At 39.0% G+C, this 23,023-nt stretch overlaps 1 protein-coding gene across 1 annotated transcript in view; it reads right to left on the reverse strand.

Annotated features, from left to right (window-relative positions):
* Phex (phosphate regulating endopeptidase X-linked) overlaps nucleotides 1–23,023 on the reverse strand; it is a 199,435-nt gene that overhangs the window by 74,027 nt on the left and 102,385 nt on the right. The window lies entirely within an intron of this gene.

Below are 23,023 nucleotides of genomic sequence, written 5' to 3' on the forward strand. Positions count from 1 at the left end.
CAGTAGCCAAGAAACAGAGATGACCTACTGATTGATGTGTGTGGATAAAGTGTAGTGTACATAAACACATACAACAATAGTGTAATATTCAGGTACAAAAGGGTAATAAAATCAGAGATCATTGTGGTAACTGAAATAAACTAGACACAGAAAGACAAGTACTACTGAAAAAATAAAGGAGCATGTGGTAAAGCAGACCTGTGAAATGACCTGAATACTCACAAGCTCATGTTTGTAGACAAAATCCAAGCCCACACTGATCCACATGGTCAATTGAGTGTGTAGATTTTAAATGTTTCACCACAAAAAAGGATAAATATATAAGTTAATATATATGCCAATTAATTTCTATTAACCATTCTACAATGTATATCTATGTCAAAATATCCTGGTGTGCTTTATGAATATGTAAAAAAAAGTTATCCTACAACAAATTAGTATGAAAAACAAGTATATAGGATATTGATGCCATGCTAACGAGCCTTTTTCGTTGTTGTTATTCATATAAGTAAGGGTTAAATATTTCCAAGAGGAGTAAAAAGAGATGAGTCATGCATCAGGATGATTATCTATGTGAGTGATGACCAGAACACCAGAAAGATTGGAGGCAGGGGATCCAGAATAATTTAAGATGCATCACATCATAGTCATCCACTTGATAGACACAGGTACTAATGATTACCTTCTTTGTTTTGCAGCATGCAGGGAATAGATAAAGTGAAAATCAGTGTGAGTGCCAGTCTGGAGCAACAACTGGCAAACTGTGACCTAAGGACCAATTTCAGGCCTTTTCTTCTACCTGTTTTCATAACTAAAATTATGCTGGAACACAGCCACACTCATTCATTTACCTATTATCTATAACTGCCTCTGTGCTACTACTTCTGAGCTAAGTCACTGAAACAAAAAACTCTGGGGTCCACAAAGTCTCCAATATTTTATCTGTGCCTTTGGAAGAAAGTTTGCCAGCCCTTGCTCTAGAGAAATTTTGCAACTCCATGTGTAACCCTCTCCCACTACGTCCCCAGATTCTGGATTTCATAAAATAAATGCAACTCACAATGGTGTTGCAAGTACATTCCCTAGGCTCCACCCACACTCCCCGGGATGCCGTTTATCACTTGTATATAGATAGCCCTCTCCAAATTCTTTTTTTACAACTGTTTTTAATTGAAACAGAGTTATATCATTTTTCCCTCCTTTTCTTCCCTCCAGCCCCTCCCTGCAGCCCCCCCTTGAGCTCCTCCCATTCTCACATGGTCCCTCCCATTCTCAAGTTGACAACTTGTTTTTCATTGTCATCATCGTTGTTGTTGTTGTTATACACACACACACACACACACACACACACACACACACACACACAAATCCAGATGAGTCCATTTTTGGTGGTGGTACATATGTGGTTTCAAGGTTAACCATTCTTCACTGGACAACCATTAAGGGGGTTTATCACTTGGAGGGGCAAATTCTCCTTCTCCCAGCAGTCAATAGTTGTCTATAGATCTTTGTCTAGTGGTGGGACCCTGCAAATTTTTCCCCTTCCACATTAACATGTCCGCTGATACTATCATTTTTCTGGTCTTGTTTCTGCAGCCATTTCTAGAGTCCTGTCTCCTCTAATTGCCAGCACCAGAAAAGCTGAAGGCCTATAGATAAGCACAGCTCGTTCTGGGCTCTTGATCTGCCTTCTGTCATTCTGAGCTCTCCCTCCTTACAGGTAACTCTTAGCCAATGACTGACTGTGGCAGGATCATGAAAGCCCAACATCTTCTCTTCAATTTAGGACCAGCTCAGAGGTATAATTTACACTAGCAGAGTTCCTCATGGGATCAGACTACTTCCAAAATGCCTTCTGACATTGCAGCCTCCCTTCAGCTCTTCCCTGTCTTGGTCTAATTTCTCCCATTCTGCTGCTGCTTTCACTTGCAAGTATTTGCTAAACAAATCATTTGCATGCAAGTCTGTATTTCCAGGCCTACCTACAGATGAGCAAACAAAAGACCTAGGCAGCCCCGGCCCCATTGGCTGTCTCCCAGCAAAACCAGTGACCTCCCACACTGCTCTGGCTAATGATCTTTCTTCTATAGTCCCTTCCAAATCACCTCACTCAAGAAATAAATGGAGTGAGATAGTGCATCTCCCTTAACTTCTTTGAGATAGTATAAATATTAAATACCATCAGAAACTTCCAAGTCAAGATTTAGAATTTTAGGAGTGCTGCAGGACACAGCCCTAATAGATTTTGCTGTTCCAGGGACTCACATATAGCACAGATCAAATTCTGCTTTCAAAAGCCTGTGAGCTACACTTAAAGTTGAATATGATAACAGGATGTTACAACCATCCCAGGACCACAAAACAACATCTCACATATCTATAGGCTACCTTTTTCTGAAACTACTTACTTTCCTAGTTGTAGCTAATTGCTCAGTATAATTTAGTGACTCACCACAAGTCATATGCATCATTTTAGCAAATGAAGAATTGTAGGTAGTTGTTTTCAGCACACACAACCCCAAAAATATACAAGACAAGCTGAGTCATGAACAATTGTTTTCTGAACACTGGCTTTCCCAAAGCATATCAGTGAATTATGCATTCTTTTTTCCAACCTCACTCTGTGAGACCTCACTGAACTACAGAGTTTCACAGAATACATTAGCTCCTGTACTTATATGTATAGCACTGAATCCTTTTTTGTTTATTTAGCATCACCGCAACTTGAAGAAAATCAGAAAAGAAATGCAAGGAATCCATATTTCCCTACCAGGGATACACAAATAAAATCAGGTAATGATTCTAATAGCAGACTGCTAACAGCTCAGTAGAATATTCTCTTTTTTTTTTTCAAAAATATATATAGATATTTGTATTCTGGGTCAAATGTTCCTTCTTCTAGAGTTCGTTGCTAGTTCCTCACCATTCCAACCCATTCCATTTTTCTCTGAGAAGCTTCAGAACTGCATTGTTCAAAACCCCACTGGGCATGACTCTAGATCAGACTGTTGACAAGAAATGCTCGTAGGGCCTTAGAGGGGGGAAGAGATGTAGATGTCATTTATTCACTGAAGCAGCAATAGTGAAGCCCATGAGCATCTGCAGCCAGTAGATACAACATGTTGCCACCAACTTCCAAGCATTTTCCTGGGAAGAACCCTTTGGTGTACAGGCAACAGTGACTACTGGCAGTCTTGGTCTTTATTTCCCAGCCCTGCAATAGTATCATAGCCCCTCTAATCACTAATGTTAAGCATTTTCCTGCTTGATACACTTAGGAGTATGTCCACTTTCTTCCATACAGACTAAAGCAAATAGTGACACATCATTTTCCAACATATTCAGAATGAATGAAATGATCCACCAATAGTTGGATGGTTTACTGAAGGGCAAGGTGTTAGTATGGCACATCTGAAATCAATTATCACACTGGGTGCAACAACAAGAGGGAACAGCAAGTCACCATATAAATACTGAGGAACTAATGGGATGCATATTTAACAGATGGCATATTAGATCCAGTGAGAAACACTTTGCAGGCTATTTGAGGCTGATAAAAAAAAAACTCCAGGGTTTTCTATAACTAGTTATTTCCATCCATTATTCCATGCACACATCTGGAGAGAAGCTACATTTGACAGCTGTGGAAGAAACACAAGCAGATGATAATCTTCACTACTTCTTTGTCTGTAGACAACTATTTCTCTTCTAAAGTCAAAACTGCCTAGTGTATAATATATATTGATCTATTTATTCTACTACCATTCTCTTATTGTTTTTATTGGTGGCTGGAGAGACAGTTGTGGGTGCTGGGAACTAAACTCTTATATTTTTGGTTGTGAGTCTACCCTTTAATAGCTGAGCCATCTCTCAGCCGGCCATTCTCTTTATAATTATAGAGTCCAGTTCTGCTCAAGATGACAATAAAACAAACCAAAAATATATGGATTCATCTACAGGTTCCTTAACAGATTTGGCTGTAGGATAAGATCTGGGTTAACGGCATATAAATTAAAATGTTTTGTGCATTTCTGAGCATCTATTTTAAAAGAGAATAGACTCAGCTGAAACATTCTTCCTGCCTTTAGTCCAGGGCTTCCCAATTTCAGCAGTATTGACATTGGGGCCAAATACCTCTTAAGAGAGTTTGTCCTGTAGGTGTTGGGTATTTAGCAGCATCATTGCCTTGAACAAACTAAATTCCTGCAGCAATCCCCACATAAGTTGTGACAACCAAAACTGTAGAGATGTCAGATACCTGTGGAGGGAGGGAGTGACAAAGTACCTTCAGTTGAGAATCTCTGGAGTGCTGATTCAAAGCCAGTGGTAGAACAGCTAGCTTTCAAGCACAGGGCAACAAACAGGAAGAAGAAATCTACATGTCAAACATGGCAGGATAAAAAGCAGATAGCATGTGACAGCCTCAAAAATGTATGCTAAAATGTGTGACCAATACCAACCTAATATTAAGCTTGAAAATGGCTACAATAGCATGCCTGAAAGTTGCCAGCTTAGATGCCGTCCTTTCTCCCCTTCATAACATGAAGAAAATAAACTGTTTGAAGCATTACATGCCATGTTTTCCATTATCATTAGTGGAATATAATACCTGCACACTTCTCTTCTCATCAGATCTCTCAAGGTGCTGTCAATATGGTATTATATATAATACCTCTTTTGGATCCCTTGGTCCAAAGAACACAATGAGTATATGCCTGTATATATTAGTTGTAGACTACACAGAGAACATGGAAATATGTCTTCTTCCAAAGACTCAGCATGTTGGAGAATCTCTCAGGGGAGTGTAAGATATCCCTGAACCAAACACCTGAAATCTCCTGTAAAGCAATGTTGCTCTTTTTAATCATAGGATTCAAGGAGCCATACTTGTGGTGAAAGAGAAAACAATGAGAGAAAATGGTATTAGAAGAAAAGCTGTGGCCTATGAACTTCCTGAACCATGTCAGAAGATTTCCCTAGCAAAGCCAAAGTCTGTACATTTGCCAGAAGAAACCAGGCTTTTCAGTCCTACCTCCAAGCCAAAAGGTTCTTTTAAGGGTTGCTATAAGCATACCTTTGAAAAGAGAGATAAGGCATACTATAAAATCTAATTCTAGAAAAAAAAAAAAGGTAAGGTAAGGTTTCCTCTCCCCAGAAAACCAAATGTCACAGCTTTTCTTTCATTTGTGGATCCTTTTTATAGACATGCTAACTTGTGTGTGTGTGTGTGTGTGTGTGTGTGTGTGTGTGTGTGTGTGTGTGTGTGTGTGTGGCATAGGAGGAGACATGAAACAAAAGTGTACAGGTGAAAGAAGGGAACGAAGGGGATGAGGGAGGTAGAAGGCCGTGGGAGGAACATGCTCAAAGCACAATTGGGCTAAAGTGTCCTTATGAAATCTGGTACCAAGCGCAATGAATTCATACCAACGAAAAACGAATGGAGAGATGGCTCAGCAGTTAAGAGCACTGACTGCTCTTCCAGAGGACCTGGGTTCAATTCCCAGCACCCACATGGCGGCTCAGAACTATAACTCCAGTTCCAGAGGATCTGACACTGTCACACAGACACACATGCAGATGAAACACCAATGCACATAAAATAAAAATAAATAAATTATTAAAAAATAAATAAAAATGAAGGTTGTCATTAGCATTTGCCATCTTGGCTCCCACATTCTCACTCTTTCTCTTTCCCATTACCCAAGAACTGTCAGGCCCTGTGTGTTCAAACCAGTTGTTCTCCTAACACACCCACACTAGCCTTTCTTTAGCAATATACTGGGCTCCAGAGTCATCTCACCCTCCCCTCTTCATCCATCAAAACTATTATTTCTTCAAAACACTAGCCCATTAGCTATTACTGGGGCTTCAAAGCAATTTATAATAAAATGTGAGTGACTAATAGCAATCTAATACATTCACCCTGAGAAACAGCTATATTTAAAAGAGTAGCTTATTAGCCAAATGGACAAATCCAATCTTAAGGGAGGTTTTGTTAGTGGAGAGAACTTTCTTGCTGTTAAGAATCAAATTAAATCTACAGCCTATTCAACTTAATCACCATTGTATTCCAAAATGGAATGCAATGTCAAGCACAGAACACGTGACCAATGTTCAATAAATAGTGATTCATATTATGAGTAATTTAGCTACAAAATTCACTGTGACCAATCAGAAAATATAAAATGTTATATTTTATATTGAACTTTTAAACAGGAAAGCTCTAACATTTGATCAAGAACACCAGTCAATGCTCCTCATATCAAGGCATATTTCCATATTAACTAACTTTACCACTGGAGGAAATCATTAAGGAGCTTTGTGAGAGACTAGAGAGCCTTCTAGAAAATGAAGTGAAATATGAATCCATTGCAATTCATTCCTGGTGACAAACAAAACCATAATTTAATTTTCATATATGGTAATTGTCCCACATCCATAACTTGACTTTTCATGGTTTCCATTATATGCAATCAACTGGTATCCAAAATATTAGTGGAAAATACCAGAAACAAGAAACTTATAAGTTTTAAAGCAGATGTTCTTAGTGGCATGATTTTAAAAACCTTGCATGTCATAATTGTAATGTATGTTAAACCTGGCATACATTGTCACATCAGCTATACAAAACATCCCTTTGCCCATTCTTCATTCCTTACACTGGTTTTGTTGGGTTATTTTATCACAGTAATGAGCCTCACTAACACATTGTGTGTGTTTGTATGTGTGTGTGTGTGTGTGTGTGTGTGTGTGTGTGTGTGCATCAGTGTGTGGATGTGTGTGAACATCTTAGCTACTAAGTTTGGTTTTGCTCTTTGCTATGACTACCATGTACATACACCAAGTCTTAATTGCTTGGGATTTTGTTCCCTGCACTAAAATCTTAAGACTACTGCTCTAAAATTTACAAGTACTTTCTATGGAGACAACAGGGAGTTCATAAAGGGAAAATTATTACTTTAAGGCAGAGAAAATGGCTATCACAAATGAACTCAGAAAACCAATGAACATGGAAAATGTAATACACAACATGATTTAAAACTCTCAAGTCAACCCTGCCTCCCCAGAATTTTCCACAAGGTACAACTACAACTTGATAATGCTGGAGGAAAGAACATAAGCAAATATAATCCTGCTCTATCTGGCTGAGAGCTCTGCAATGGCATATAATGTTGACACACGTGACCAAACTGATTTAAAGACTGGTCAGGTTGACTGCCTTGCTCCTGAATTTGCAAAGCCACTTAGCATTAAGCTGATCTACAGAAAGCAAGATGGCAAGCTCATTTGTTCTAATCCCTACCGACTCAGCTATGGAGGAAAGTCACGTACATTTTCAAATGTCTTGCATGTCTTACATCAAAAGGATCACTTTAATCACTTAATTAAACAGCTTTGGTTTTAGTCTGCATGGTTAAGTCTCCACATATTTTTTTGTCTTTTCTATTAATTTAACTAACATAAGAAAAAAAATGGAACAACTGCTCCCAGCCCTTTCACAAACAATTTCTAAAGCAACTTTCTTAAACTTGCAGTAGCTTTGAAAGCTTCAGTCAGGCTTAACCATGCCAAGACCTCATTTTCTCTGATAAGTTCTGTAATAACTATTAAACATCAATCAAAATTCTGAGCTATAAACACCCGGAAGTTTAGGAAACTGTGCAAGAATTATACTATCCCTCAAAACAAAGGCAGTTTCTACGATGTCAGATGGATGATTGGCTCAAACACATATCTTGGCTGGAAATCTTACCCTGAGCAGAGCTAACAGTATTGATGAAAATTAGCCTGGGGAACAGCTTTAATATCCTTTTGGGGCTATCAGGATCCCACAAATAATAACAATGCAGTAATCTAACAAATCAAATTTTATCCTCTTGATAAGGATGACACTGATTTATTATGAGTCTTCAAAGACTGTAATTCTGAGAATTGCTTTTGGGTGTGGTTCACAAGCTAATGCATCATGCCAGAGTGAAGGAGAACCAAATGTCACGAATCAGAGGTCTTTACAACTACAAGCCATAGTTCTAGGTCTGAGTGAACTAGAAGACAGGAGTAGTCAGATTTCAAGTTATCCATTCTTAATCCTGCATGGGTAATGCCTCATACAGTTGATATCCATTGTCTACTACTTTCTAATATGAACATGTTCTATGAAGGCAAGTTCCAAATTGCAAATGAGTACTAGGACTAAAACTATGAATTCCATGTTATCTTGGAAGTGAGTATTTTCTCCAACCTGAAAAAAAAAAACAAACTTCTCAGGTACAAATAAATCAGAATTTAGCCAAACTGCCACTCAATACTTCCATAGTATCTCTCTGTGATATTCTGGCCACATATGTGAATTCTGTACCCCCAACAGAGTTAAAGATAGTAACATCTATTTTTTTTTTTTTTTAGTGAATTGTTGTAACCCACATCACCCAAGTAATTAATTCACAAAGGAACACACATCACCTCCTCCTGAGAGTTGGGGCAATATTACTTTAAAGAGAGAGACAACACTCATTTATTTCTTTTAAAATTGAACAAAACAGTTGCCACAAATTATAGATTCTGAATCCATGTTTTTGTTCATTTTAAATTCATTCATGGAGTTTTATAACTAGACCAGCCATGATACCTATTCACATGAATATCCTAAATCTTAATGAAGACAACCCTCACTTGTCCAGGCAGAGCCAAAATAGTATGAACCAAGGGCCAAGGAAATCCTATATAATAGGTTTTACACAAGCCAAAGTTAATTATGTGTCCCTCTGTCTCATGCACAGGGTTCTGCATCAGGGTTCAGCAAACTGTAGTCTGCAGGCCCAAACCAGCCTATCACTTGGTTTTGTGAAGATGGGGTTTTGTTAAACTATGCTACTGTGGAAAGGGATTATTTTGAGCTGAAGGCATCTAGGAATCAAGGGAAGCAATAAGAAGCTTTCTGCGTTCCCCTTATCTACCTAAAAGCAGAGCTTTCCAAAACAATTTGACTGTCACAAATCCTCCCTCCCTTTAAGAAAGGCAGCTTCCTGTTGCCAAGGAGAAGGGAGATCCCCCATCTTCTGACATGAAAAGTTGATACCAGGATGACAGCATGCAACAGAACTTACTACAGTAAACTTTACCTTCTATTAGCTTCTGCCATATATTTCTTAGTCATCTTCCATTTGTTAACCCACTCTCCTCTCATTCTTGTGCGTATGTATGTATACAAATATACATGCAAACACACACACAAACATACACACATGGGGGTTGGAGGGATGATTCAGCCTAAGACCTTGTACATGGCAGCAGATGCTGTACAGATGACCTACACTTTTAGCCCTTCCTTTCTCATTCTTAACATGAAAGCGCCAAATTCTAATCATTTTGCTGGACTACACTGCCTGGCAGCTATCTTGCTTATCCATATTCTACTTAGTATTACAGCCAGTAGAATTCAAAGCTACACACACACACACACACACACACACACACACACACACATCAAATGCTAAACCAAAGGGGATAGAGGAGGCAAAGTTTTTTCTCCCTAGCAACAGCCCACTCTTCTACATATGGCCTGTGGCCACTTGCAAGCTACATAAGTAAGTTGAGTAGGTGTTACAGAGACCATATGGTCTACACAAATTTCAAACGTGTACTATTTGGCTCTTTACAGAAAAAGTTTTGCCAACCCCTCTTCCACATAAAAGGTTACTAAAATTCTAAAACCTAGTAGTAAAGATAGCAATATGAGATGTGTAAATTTATTTTTTCAGAGCTTCAAGGTGATTTGATAATAATTATTTCAGTAATTATATAACTTACTAGAATAATTATTCATGGTTTATTGAGGTAAACATCTAAGCTTTAAAACAGAGACAATGTACAAATATTAAGCAAAAATGGGAATAAATGTCATGGAGAAACATCCATGCATTTGGGGGAAGAAGGAAAAAACTAAACGATTAAAAGGCATTTTCAAATATCAAGATCCAAAGAGCTTAGAAATGCACCTGCAATACCTAGGCCCTAACACTGAACATAGCTCCAAGAAATTTAATCAGCTACTTAATCCTGCTCCAATCATTAAATTACCTATTTAAACAGGAGGCAAGTTGGAGATTAACTTAAATAAACACATCCCCTTCTCTCATTAGCAGTTCAATGGAATGAAAATTGGCTCCATTCTTTCTGGTAAGGTTTAGCTCTGATGGGAGTAATGCTTTACTGTCTGAAAAATTCCTGGGGCCATCTAGATGTCTCTGTGGGTTAAGGTACTTCACTTGTCACTCAAGTATGACTGCCTGAGGTCAATCCCCAGAAGTCACATTGGAAGGAGAAAGCCAACACCTGAACATGTGCCCTCTGTGACAGTGCACATTCACACTCATACAAACACATGAAAATTGTAAAAACCTTTTAGACAATCTTCCTGATAAGGCAGGAGGAGAACAAATGAAATAATTTTGGTGAATTATTAAATTAGACCAGTATAGATTGCTTTGATGGTGCATAGCTATGATCCCAGTATTCAGGAAATTGAAGCAGGAGGATCTCAATTTTGAGATCAGTCCCTGCAGCAAGAGCCTGTCTCATAACATAAAGCAAATAAGATAAGAATGAAATACCATGCAGCTTTTTAAAAAATATTGTTGAGATTATAATAAAATGACATCTTTTCCTCCCTTCCTTTTCCTCCCTCCAAACTCTCCCATGTACCCCACCTTACCCTCTTTCAAATTCATGGACGTGTGTGTGTGTGTGTGTGTGTGTGTGTGTGTGTATACCTATAATATATATTCTTAAGTGCATATGTAGAACTTTTTAAAAATAAAGGGATGACTTAATTTTCTTTAATGATGTGGTCCTTGGTAGCCCGAGCACACACCAGAGCAGGCACAAAACCTAACTAGCTGGGCAACACAAACTGGACTCAATGAGGAAAGAAGAAGAGAAGAGGAAGAGGAGGAAGAGGAGGAAGAAGGAGAAGAAGGAAGAAGTAATCTAGATAGTGGGTGAGCAGGAATGGGATGTTGGAGACGGTGACAAGGAGACCAGTTGGGAGTGTGAAAATGTTCAAAAGACATTGTATGAAATTCTCAAAGAATTAATAAAACATTGCTAAAATAGCATTTAAAAGTAAATTAATGGATATCATCAAGCCAATGTCCATGCATTGCTTATTCTTTCACAATGGCACATCCTTTTGGGCTTTTGAAAGGTTGGTCTTTGGGCAAGCAGTATCAGCATCACTCAGGAGTTTCCTAAAAATACAAATTCAGAGACCCACACTAGAAGCAGCAAGTCAGAACATCCCACAAATTTACATTATAATGAATGCCACCACAGCACAGTATTTCTGTACCTTGGCACTGTTATCATTGTAGGTTGTTTGTGAGAGCCACCATGTTTATTTAATAATCTTAGCGGAATCCCTGGCATTTTACTACTACATCCTTATAGTACTCCCCCAGTAGGTTATGAGTAAAATTATCTTCAGGCATTAGCAAAAGTCCACTGAAGCTGTAATAGCTCCCAGAGTTGAAGGAGGAGATGCTAGTGTATAGTTAATTTTAACAAGCTGTCTACTCTAGACTCCAATACTTGCCAAGGCTTCGGGGCTGCTGCTCAGAATCCCTGACTCTGCATTATCCATTCATAAGAAGGAGACCCATCTGCCCCTTTAGTATTCTGGAGGGAATTCCCTAGTAGTTACCACTGTTATGCTCTCATGAGTACTTTATAGAGAAAGTGCTACCATTTTTCCCCTCACCAGTTTTTTTAATATACCTCAGACATTTGCAACACAACCCATTCTCTGGACAACACCACTTAGATCCTAGAGTGATAAAGAACAAATAATCAACAATCAAAAACTTAGTACAAATAGGTCTCAGAGATGTTTCAACTAAAAATTCTAACAACTTTTCTCTAAGTAACTTGGTAAAATCCATTTTAAGTTCTTTCAGGCATCTAAAAAGCCACACTAATACAATTACAGTTCACTGAAAAATTATCATGCAATCTAGTTTGAAAGCTAAAATCAGTCATAGTGGGGTAATATTCCATTTAATTATAAAGATTAATTCAACCTTCATTTATTTGTGCATGTGTTTGGTTTTTCCATTTTTCACAGAACACCCAAGATTCCAATGCCATCTGGTAGAATTGCTGCTCAGTGTCGGCAGCATCTATTAGAGTTGCAGATTTCATCTCAAAGTAAAATTGATGGACAAAGGGGAAGTGAGAAGGGAGGGGTGGAGGTATTCCACAACCCGATGTGACTATATCCCTCTCTCTCCTTTTACTCCCTCCTATGTTCCCTACACAAACTGTCCTTAATCACGAGTTGTCATATCATCTCTTTTGAAACAGGCGAGCATTCAAGCAATATTGCAAGAAATAGTGAGAATTATATAAATTATGTCCACTGTGGTTTTCAAAATATATTTTATGCCTTCCTTAAAGGCTATCCTTAGACATATGGTAAGACTCACCACTTTTTTTCATAATTTCATTCAGTTCAATACTTATATCTTGCTGGGTAAGCACCTAAGACAAAACAAACCTTGCAAGCCTGGAAACACCTGATTTGTTTTTTAGTGAGTGACAATAGGTACAAAGTAGACAAATATGAAGGAAAATAATCAGATTTCTCTAACACATATGCACAACTGTGTTAGTGATCAAAAGAATTTCTAGTAAGACTCACCTAGGCACCTTTCCAGGAAGTAAGACTAAGCACCATTCTGGTCACTGTCTTCATAGACTAATTTTTACTGCTCTTGAATGTCCCCAAAGGTCTAGATTTTTTTGTACTTGACTTTGTTCACTAAACAGTAGTCTATAGAATTCATTTATGTGATGCATTGCAAGAATAGAGATGGTTTAATTAAGCTATATACTGAGGAAGTTCATGATTGAGTGGCCACATGTGGAGAATGGGAAATGAAATTGAATAGAAGAATATGAAAGAATATGGAGGACAGGGTGGAGTGCAGTGATAAGGGAAGATTGTGAGAATGTCATCTTCAAAGAAATCTCAGAGCCAAACAGAAATAATAGAAGTAACATATTATTTTTTAAAGTTTTGTCCATTTGTGTGTATGTGTGTACACGCATGTGTTTATGATACATATGTGCAGATGCCTGCAGAGGCCAGAAGAGGATGTCAGATGCTTTGCATCTGGAGTTACAGGTAGTTGTGAGCCACTTAGTGTGTGTATTGGGAACTAAATGCAGGTCCTGTGGAAGAGCAGCAAGCACTCTTAAATACTGACCATCTCCCTAGCCACAATTTTGTTATTTTCATAATAACAAAAGTAATATTCTTCCCTGATGCCCTACAATGGTGGTTTGAATAAGATGACTCCCATAGGTTCATATTTGAATACTTGGTCTTCCTTGGTGGAACTGCTTGAGAAAAAATGAGAGGTCACCCAGGACAGGCTTTGAAGTTTCAAAAGACTCTTGCCATTCCCAGTGTGGAAGGCAGGCACAGCGCATGCCCCCTTCTTCTGCTTCCTGCTTTCCTACTTTCAGATCAAGATGTGACTTCCCTTGGCTATTCCTACCACCAGGGCTTTGCTCAGCCATTATGGACTCTAACCCTCTGAAACTGCAAGCCCAATTAAACTCTTTTATAAGTTGCCTTGGTCACAGTGTTTCATCTTAGCAATAGAAAAGAAACCAATACACCTACCATGTACCAGACAGTATGCTGAATTAACCTTCATCACTGAATCTAAATCTTATCTATGATCCACAAGGCAGTGGCATATCATCCTCATGTCACAGCTGATAAACCAACATGCATACAGGGGAAAATACACCCCAATCACACAGAGACCAACGTAGCTTCTCAACCAAATTGATTTAGCTTTTATCTGACTTCAAAGTTCATGTTTCTTCTTATATCCACTATGCTTGAGGAATTGAGAACAATTTCCTGTTATATAAATGTTATTAATTTGTATAAACCCAAATGAAGTGAATAACATAAGGCCCAGACAATCTCGGCATCAGTATCCATATTCAGCATGCCGAGGCAAATATGTTCAGCTATAAGACTGGTAAGATGCATGAAAAGAGAGTTTTAAGTAAACTTACTAAATTCTTCATCTCTCTTCCCTAATAATTACACTATTGAATTTTTGGTTCTGAACATGAGTACATCACATTTAAAAAAAAATGCTAGCATATTAAGACTTGGCAAAGAAAGATAGTCAAAACAAAAAGACAATGAAGTAACAGAAGAGCAAAGAGGTAAAAATCAGAAAGACACTCTATTTCCAGTCAACATAACACATTAAACTGAATTTGAACAGCAGAACCAATCTACCACAAGATCCAGCTATACCACTCTTAGGCATATATCCAAAGGATGCTCAATCATACCACAAGGACACTTGCTCAACTATGTTCATAGAAGCTTTACTTGTAATAGCCAGAACCAGGAAACAACCTAGATGTCCCTCAACCAAGGAATGGATAAAGAAAATGTGGTACATTTACACAATGGAGCATTATTCAGCAGTAAAAAACAACGATATCATGAAATTTGAAGGCAAATGGATAGAATTAGAAAAAAACATCCTGAGTGGGGTAACCCAGCCTGAGAAAGACAAACATGGTATGTACTCACTCATAAGTGGATATTAGCTGTAAAATAAATGATAACTATGCTACAATCCACAGACCCAGAGAGACTAGGTAATAAGGAGGCTCATGAGATGCTGGCATCTCACTGGGAAGGGGAAATAGAAGAGATTTCATGAGAAAACTGAGGGTGGGTGGGGATGGAACATGAGAGATCGGGTTGGGGGGCACAGAGGAGGAGAGTACTGAAAGAGACTACTAGAAAGGGGGCATTTCCGGGTCAGGTAAAAACCTGATGCAAGGGAATTTCCCAGGAATCTACAAGGAGAACTCCATCTAAAACTTCTAGCAATAGCAGACATGTACCCTGAACTCGCCATCTCTCGTGTCCAGATGGTGCCTAGACCAACTGCCATCAAAGAAGCTTCATCCAGTAACTGATGGAAACAGATGCAAACCGATAGCCAAATGTTAGGTGGAGTTTGGGGAACCCTGCAGAAGAGGAGGAGAAAAGATAGTAGGAACCCTCTGGGTCAAGGAATTCACAAGAAAACTCACAGAATCAACTAACCTGGGCTCATAGGGATTCACAGAGACTGAACTGACAACCAGGGAGCCTATATGGGACTGGCCTAGACACTCTGCATATATGTTACAGTTGTATAGCTTGGTTCCCTTGTGGGTCTCCTAACAGAGGGAACAGGGGCTGCACTGGCTCTTTTTGTGGCTTTTGGGACCCTATTTCTCATGCTGAGTTGCCTTGCCCAGCCTTAGTACATAGAGAGGTGCCCAATTTTACTGTAACTTCATATGCCATGTTTTGTTGCTACTCATGGGAGACCTGCCTTTTCCTAAACAGAAAGGGAGGAGGAGTGGATTGGGGCATGGGAAGGAACAGAGGGGAGTGGGAAGAGGAGATTGGGAGGAGGGAGGAGGGGAAACTGCAGCCAAGATGTTAAATAAATAAAGAAAAAACCAAATAACAAACAAACAAAGGCCAAAAGTGGAATCATGCCTCTCTTAGAATCCCAGCACTGCCATAAAGATAAATGAGTGTAAATGTCAGTTTAAAACCAACAAATCTCAAAACCATGAGATGGACCATGGCTCCTCTTAGCTTGTGTTCTTGATTCCAAACACTGGTCCCCTCTAAACTCTGACAAATGGTTCCCACTTATCTGCTTAAATGACTACACCATCAGCTTGGTGTGGTGACACACACCTTTAATCCTAACACTCCACAGACAGAGAAAGATAGATCTCTGTACAAAGCCAGATCTCTGTAGCAGGCTTTCTTTGGGGCCACCAACTAGCTTCCAAATCATGACACAGAGACTTCTTATTAGTTATGAGTGCTAGTCCTTATCTTATGCTTGTCCCACTAGCTCTTACAACTTAATTTAACCTGTTTCTCTTCATCTACGTTTTACCTCGAGGCTTTTTACCTTTCTTTCCTTCTGTATGTCCTACTTTTCTTGCTTCTTCCATGTCTGGCTGGCTGGCTGCTGCCTGGCTGGCTGACCCTGGGCATCTCCCTGTCTTTCCCCGTTGTGCTCACCTCCCTCTCTTCTCTCAGGCCTGGATTCCTCCTCCTAGTTATTCTCTCTGCCTGCCAGCCCTGCCTATCCCTCTACTGCCTAGCTATTGGCTGCTCAGCTTTTTATTAGACCGATCAGGAGCCTTAGGCAGGCAAGGTAAAATGGCAACTTATCTTTACATAATTAAATAAATGCAGCATAAACAAATGTAACATACCTTTACAGAGTTAAAGTAATATTCTGGAACATAAACAAATGTAACACATCTTTACATAGTTAAAGTAATATTCCACAACAAGGCCAGCTTGGTCTACACAGTGAGTTTCCGGAGAGCAACGGATGTATAGTGAGACTCCATTTCAAGACAGAAAGATGGGGGAGAGAGAGAAAATATATATTACCAGCCACATTTCGTTCTATGCTACCATCATAACCATATCTAGGATATGACATGGTTAAATGTGAATTACATGGAACTGTGTATCTGGCCACTCTCTACCTCTCCAATAGCCAGGCTTCTGTCAGCCTCAGACTTCCCTCCAGACCAAAGAACTACATCTGTAGACCAGCCCTGCCTCTGTCCTTCAAACCTAGTGATTTATCCTGGGATACTTGTATGCTACATTTTAAAATAAGTTTCCAGTTCTGCTTTGATTCATCCCTGCAAAGGCAGTTGAGATGGAGAAATCAAAAAGGCCACTTACACTAAAGGCAAAATAACAAGCTGCAACCAAGGGACACATGGGCTGTTTGTAAACAGTAGCATAAATGTCATCATCAATTATTCATCACTCAACAAAACTACTGAGTAACCTCTTGCAAACTCTCTTAATTCTTACATGAGATTTAGCCAACAAGAAAAAGAAGAGCAAGTTTTGGGTTAAAAACATGAGACAAGAAGGCTCAAGAGCAAATTGGTAAGCTATGTCCTACAGGTCAAATTCAGGCTGCTGCCTAGTTCTGTAAATCAACTTTTACCGGCATGCATCCATTTGTCCACATATCACCTACAGTTACTTTAATGCTATCCAACAGATCTGAGTAGCTGTTATGGAGACTACAATGCTTGCAAATGCTTGCTCAAAATGTTTGTTTGTTGCTTAAGTTGTTTTTGTCCAGTACTGTTGGGCTAAGTCTGAGGTGACAAGGGACTCCTCCTCATCCTCAGGCCATGGGCAACACACATTGTTCTTGTTTTCTTTAGATCTAAGAGAAGAAACTCAAATCAGCAACCAATGGCTAGGGAGGGCTAGAGAAATAGAAAAATAAGAGAATTTCTCCTTTCTCAGATTTCCTTCCATTTCAAATGAACTGTCTCTACTGAGCTTATTTTTTCATGTGAATAATTTTTACTGGAATTCAGAAATGACTTAGAACAACTCATAGGACCTCATTAGAACATGCTCACATGAGCTATACAAATCACTTTGCCAAACCTTAACTTTCATTTTCCAAAGCCTGGAAGAACAAACCAAATTGTTCTGCAAACTTGGAAATTAGCTTTATAACCTAACATCGGAAGTGAATAAAGGATCTAGTCTGTGGCCCTAAAGGACACAACCTCACCCTGTCCTTGGCTCTACTCTGCTCAGGACAGGTTTATTGTGCTCATTAGCTCTAATCCTTACAAATCACAGCCAGGAGGCTCTCACTCACTTGCTCTATAATTGCCAGTGCCAGGAACACAGGACTACACCAAAGGCAGCAGGCATATTCCTCTTCTCTCTAGTTTAGCAAGAACACAGTGCAGCATGACTGTTTTCCTATGCCGACAGGCTTTGTGAATAAAATACAAAGCCCCCAGTCAGTGATGGGGTGTACATGCTGAAAGTTAGCTTTCTTTGCTAAGGACCTAAAATGGAAAGCTGGATAAATAAGTTGCTTACTAAGATGAAGTCAACCACTAAGAACTTTTCTATTCCTGAATCCTAAAACCAGAAGGACTTTCTTATTTTATGGATGGTCATGGGGCCAGAGGATGCCTTCTTTGCTCATCACAATTCATCAATAATTAGGTTTACTCCAATACTTCAACAGTGGATATATATATATTGCTCTTGAGCAAAAGAATTAATAATAATAATAATAATAATAATAATAATAATAATAATAATAAATTCATTGATGAAAATTACCAAAACAAACAAACAAGAAAATAAGAAAGAAATTCCAGGTGAAGTAATCCAAGCACAGAAAGACAAGAATTCTATAATCTTCCTTATATACAGACTAACAAAATTGACCTTCTAGAAACACAGAATAGAAAGATTGCTGCTCTCGGGGTCTTGTCTGGTGCCTTACATCATCAGCGGGCGACTATGTACCGCCTTAAAAAGCTGGACACGGACCCCCATTCTCTCTCTCTGCCTCTCTTCCTGTGTTTCCTCTCTCTGTCGCTGCTCTGTTCCCTCCACAAGGCCTGGCTTCTCCCTCCTATCCCTTCTTCTTTCCAATAAAGCCCATTCTAATTCTGGTTAAAATAAAAATAAAAATAAAAAGATTGCTACTTAAAGTTGAGGAGGAGGTGAAAAAACATATTTTGATCAGAGGGTCCAAAGACTCTAATATGCTAGAGGAGTACCTGGTGCAATGTATGGTGATGGTAATTAACAGATATTTCTGTTAAAAGAATAAATTGTTAAAAGAATAGGTTTGGGGATGAAGGTAAATATAGAAGAAGGAAAGAAGAAGATAAAGGGGACTAACAGAGTATAAGTAAACTGATTAGAGAAATAGGAAAAGGGAGGCCTCTTTGGGGGGGTGAGGAAGGTAAATACAGAAAAAGGATGGTAAAAATAATGAGGATATCTTAAAAAGTCATAAGGAGTCATACTATTAGCTATTTATCATTTTTAAAAGACCTATATAATATATCCTCATTAATATATTATATAAAATATATAATATATTTATACACAGATATAGTTCAAATGAACTTTTCTCATTTGAGCCGACAATGCTCCCTCCAAAAGCCAAAGACCACCTAATAAAACCCCCAATACCAGACATAGTAATCCCTCTTTTGAGTTGTTTGTCAGGGCTGTCCAAGAGAATCCCAAAACATACATCCTATTGCTATTGCCCTTGGTTGCCCTCCAGAGGTAGAAGGTAAGTCTCTATTGCTGAAGACGCCATGCACTTCAGACTCAGGGCCCAGAGGCCCCTGAGATAGAACTGACAAGAATGCCTCCTCCCAGAGAGCTAGCTTTTATTGTACCAGAAGGCAACATGCAAGCTTCCAAAGGCTGAAGGCAATCAGCAGTCTTACCCATCTATGATACCTATGAACAAAGACTACAACCTCCCCCACCTCTCTCATTGGATTTAAGACCTGCTCAACCCTTTGTCCAGTGACTGATGGAGGCAGATACAGAGATCCACAGCCAGGCACCAGGCTGAGCTGCGGGAATCCAATTGATGAGAGAGAAGAGAGATACTGCACGTGAGGGACGCAGTGGAAGCCCATGAACTGTGGACTGGTGGCTGTGGAGCCCCCAGGGGACTGGACTAGGCCCTCTGGATATAGAAGATGGATGTTTGGCTCGAACTGTTTGGGGGGCACCCAGGCAGGGGAATCAGGATCTGTCCCTGGCCTATGGGCAGGCTTCTGGAACCCGGTGCCTGTGGTGTGACACCTTGCACAGCCTTGGTGCAGTGGGAAGGGGCTTGGACCTGCCTAGGCTCAGTATGCTGGCCTCTGCTGACTCCCCGTGGGAGACCTTGATTTGGGGGATGTGGGGATGTGGGGTGGCTTGGGAAAGAGGGCTGGGGGGTGGGAGGAAAGAGGAGGGAGGAGGGGGAACTGTGGATAGTATGTGGGGTGAGTAGAAAATTTCTTAATAAAGAAAAATGAAAGAAAAAAATAAAACCATAAAATAAATAAAAAATTAATATTTTTTTTTTAAAAAAGACCTGCTCAACAAGACAAAAGCCATGCCTGGTACTGGAAACCTAGCCAACTACCCAGGACTATTAAGCCATGGTTATTGTAGGAGAAACCGTAACTGCCATATTACTAAAGCAGCATAATACCTAACAATCTAAACATTCCTTATACTCACAGATAAGTGTAGTCTCCATCCCTAATCAAGGAAATATCTCTTTGCAACAAATGGAAACCATTACACAAAACCAGAACCAATTAAAATCCATAGCTGTGGATCACAGTCCCAATTAATATATCTATAAAACATTTCCTGCACCTAAAGCTTGTGGAATATTGCAAGGTGGTGGTGGTGCAAGCCTTTAATACCAGCACTTTGGAGGCAGAGGCAGGCGGATCTCTGTGAGTTTGAGGCCAGCCTAGTCTCCAAATCGAGTTCCAGGAAAGGCGCAAAGCTACACAGAGAAACCCTGTCTCGAAAAACCAAAAAAAGAGAAAAAAAAAAGCTTATGGAATATTGTGGGAGAGACAATGGAAAGATTGTAAGAGCCAAAGGATCAGGGAGTTTGCTGTGAGATCATGTCTCCTAGTAATGTCAGAAGCTGCACTCATAAAGTCTCACCAATATGACTGTCTAAACATGAGCTGAACAAAGATGACACCGATATACATGCTAACGTGAGCGGGGGAAGGAAGCCCATGAGACTTTAACCCTATACAAAAACTACAAGCAACTGAGGAATGTTGAGAGAAGGAGAAACAGTCTTCTCCTGGGAAAAGCACACCAACTGGTTATCTAGTACCAAATGGGCAGCTCTGAAAATATACATACAAGTAACATTATACAGACTGAGATAGATAGATAGATAGATAGATAGATAGATAGATAGATAGATAGATAGATAGATAGATAGATAGATAGATAGATGGATGGAAGCATAGATAGATACATAGATAGATAGATAGATAGATAGATAGATAGATAGATAGATAGATAGATAGATAGATAGATGGATACATAGATAGATACATAGATAGATAGATAGATAGATAGATAGATAGATAGATAGATAGATAGATAGATGATAGATAGATAGATAGATAGATAGATAGATAGATAGATAGATAGATGGATGGATGCATAGATAGATAGATAGATAGATAGATAGATAGATAGATAGATAGATAGATAGATGGATACATAGATAGATACATAGATAGATAGATAGATAGATAGATAGATAGATAGATAGATAGATAGATAGATAGATGATAGATAGATAGATAGATAGATAGATAGATAGATAGATAGATAGATAGATAGATATGTACATGCATGTAACAGCAATAAATGAAAATGTAGGGCATGAATTTGAAAAAAGGCAAGGAAGGTATATGGGAGGAGAATATATATTTGGAGGGAGAAGAGAGAGAAGGGAAATAGCATAATTAAATTGTAATCTCAAAAATAAAAAAATATGGTTATAAAAATAGATATTTAGTGTTCTCAGCTTGACAATATAAGGTGGTGGGATGCTGTATATGGTAATTAACTTGATTGAGTCTTTATATAATGTATACATAAATCACATTATACCCCATAAATATGTATATAATTATTTTTCAATTACAAGTAAATAAAACATTTAAAAATTTTGTAATGACATTCACTGAGCTGCTGCCAAAGGGAGATGGTAAACTTAGTTCATAATTCTCTAACATTAATTAAGAAAAACTGAACATAAAGAGATGGAAAGAATGAAGAATGCAAATCAATCTTTCCAGGGACAGTACTAACAACTCCTGTCCTTCCTGTGTGGTCCTGCTCCTCCTCACACCAAGAGATGGAGTCTTCTTAACTTCTTTTGACCAAGAGGATGTATCACAAGAAATAGTCTGAGACTTCTGAGCTCAGACATTAAGAGGACTCACAGCATATTCGTCCTGCTCCCTTAGCTATTCTGTGGATAAAGACATAAGGAACAATAAGACATGTGTGTGAAGTCGTCCCAACTGGCTTCCATCTGCAACTATCATCTGACTTCAGCTACATGAGAGACTCCAGGTAAGACCAATAGAAGAACCACCCAGCCAAGCCCAGCCAACAAATAGACTTGAAAGAGTTAATACAATACCTGTTCTTAGTCATTAAGTTTTGACATGGTGTGTCATGCAGCAAACAATAATCAAAACACAAACAACTGCAATAGTTGAATTGTTCCATATTAATGAATGCTCTATTCCCTTTCATCATGGACTAACCCATAACCAAAATGTCAACTTTTCAAAATAGGGAATTAATCCATCTACAAATATGCTTCTTACAAAAAAGGTAATATCATCCATTTGAAACATTAAGAATGATAATATTTAAAGTCAATATGAAATCTATTTTGGCAAAATTGTCATTGCCCCTGTCTGAACAGTTTGATTACATCATTTCTTCCTAGCACGGCTTCTGTGACCTTCTGGATTCTAAATCTTAACTTGTGGCCTAAGTCCCTTCAGTCATTCTTCTTTTGCTATCAGGCTGTTTCTCCCTTTCATATGTGAGTTTCTGTCAGAAATGGATTTGCTGTCACACCCTCAGTCTGCCTTTACCCAGCTATGCTGAAGTCTAGAAAATGACAACTCAGAAGACAGGTTAAATACAATTTCTCTCTCTTCACCCATTTTCCACTATCTGCCTGCCTGGCCCTTGGGTTATTAATGGAACTGACATTCCTGTACAACTGACTGAGCAGGACCAGCAGCCAGATAACAAGAAAGCAGCTGACAGCGGTAGGCACAGCCCTAGAGATAGCAGATAAGCAGACGGCATGGCTATTAGTTTCATCCTGGGCTAAAAGGAAGGAACACCACAAAGTCTACACGGAAAACTCAAAGTGCTTCTAATGATTCTTTTCCCATGAAATTAAAACCCAAAACGCCAAAACTGATTCTTTTTAGTAAACCCATCCAAACTCAACATGTATTTTTAAATCTTCACATCCTCAATTTGAATCTGGGCCAATAAAAA

The sequence above is a fragment of the Peromyscus maniculatus genome, chromosome X (assembly GCF_049852395.1).
Source record: "Peromyscus maniculatus bairdii isolate BWxNUB_F1_BW_parent chromosome X, HU_Pman_BW_mat_3.1, whole genome shotgun sequence".
NCBI lineage: Eukaryota > Metazoa > Chordata > Mammalia > Rodentia > Cricetidae > Peromyscus > Peromyscus maniculatus.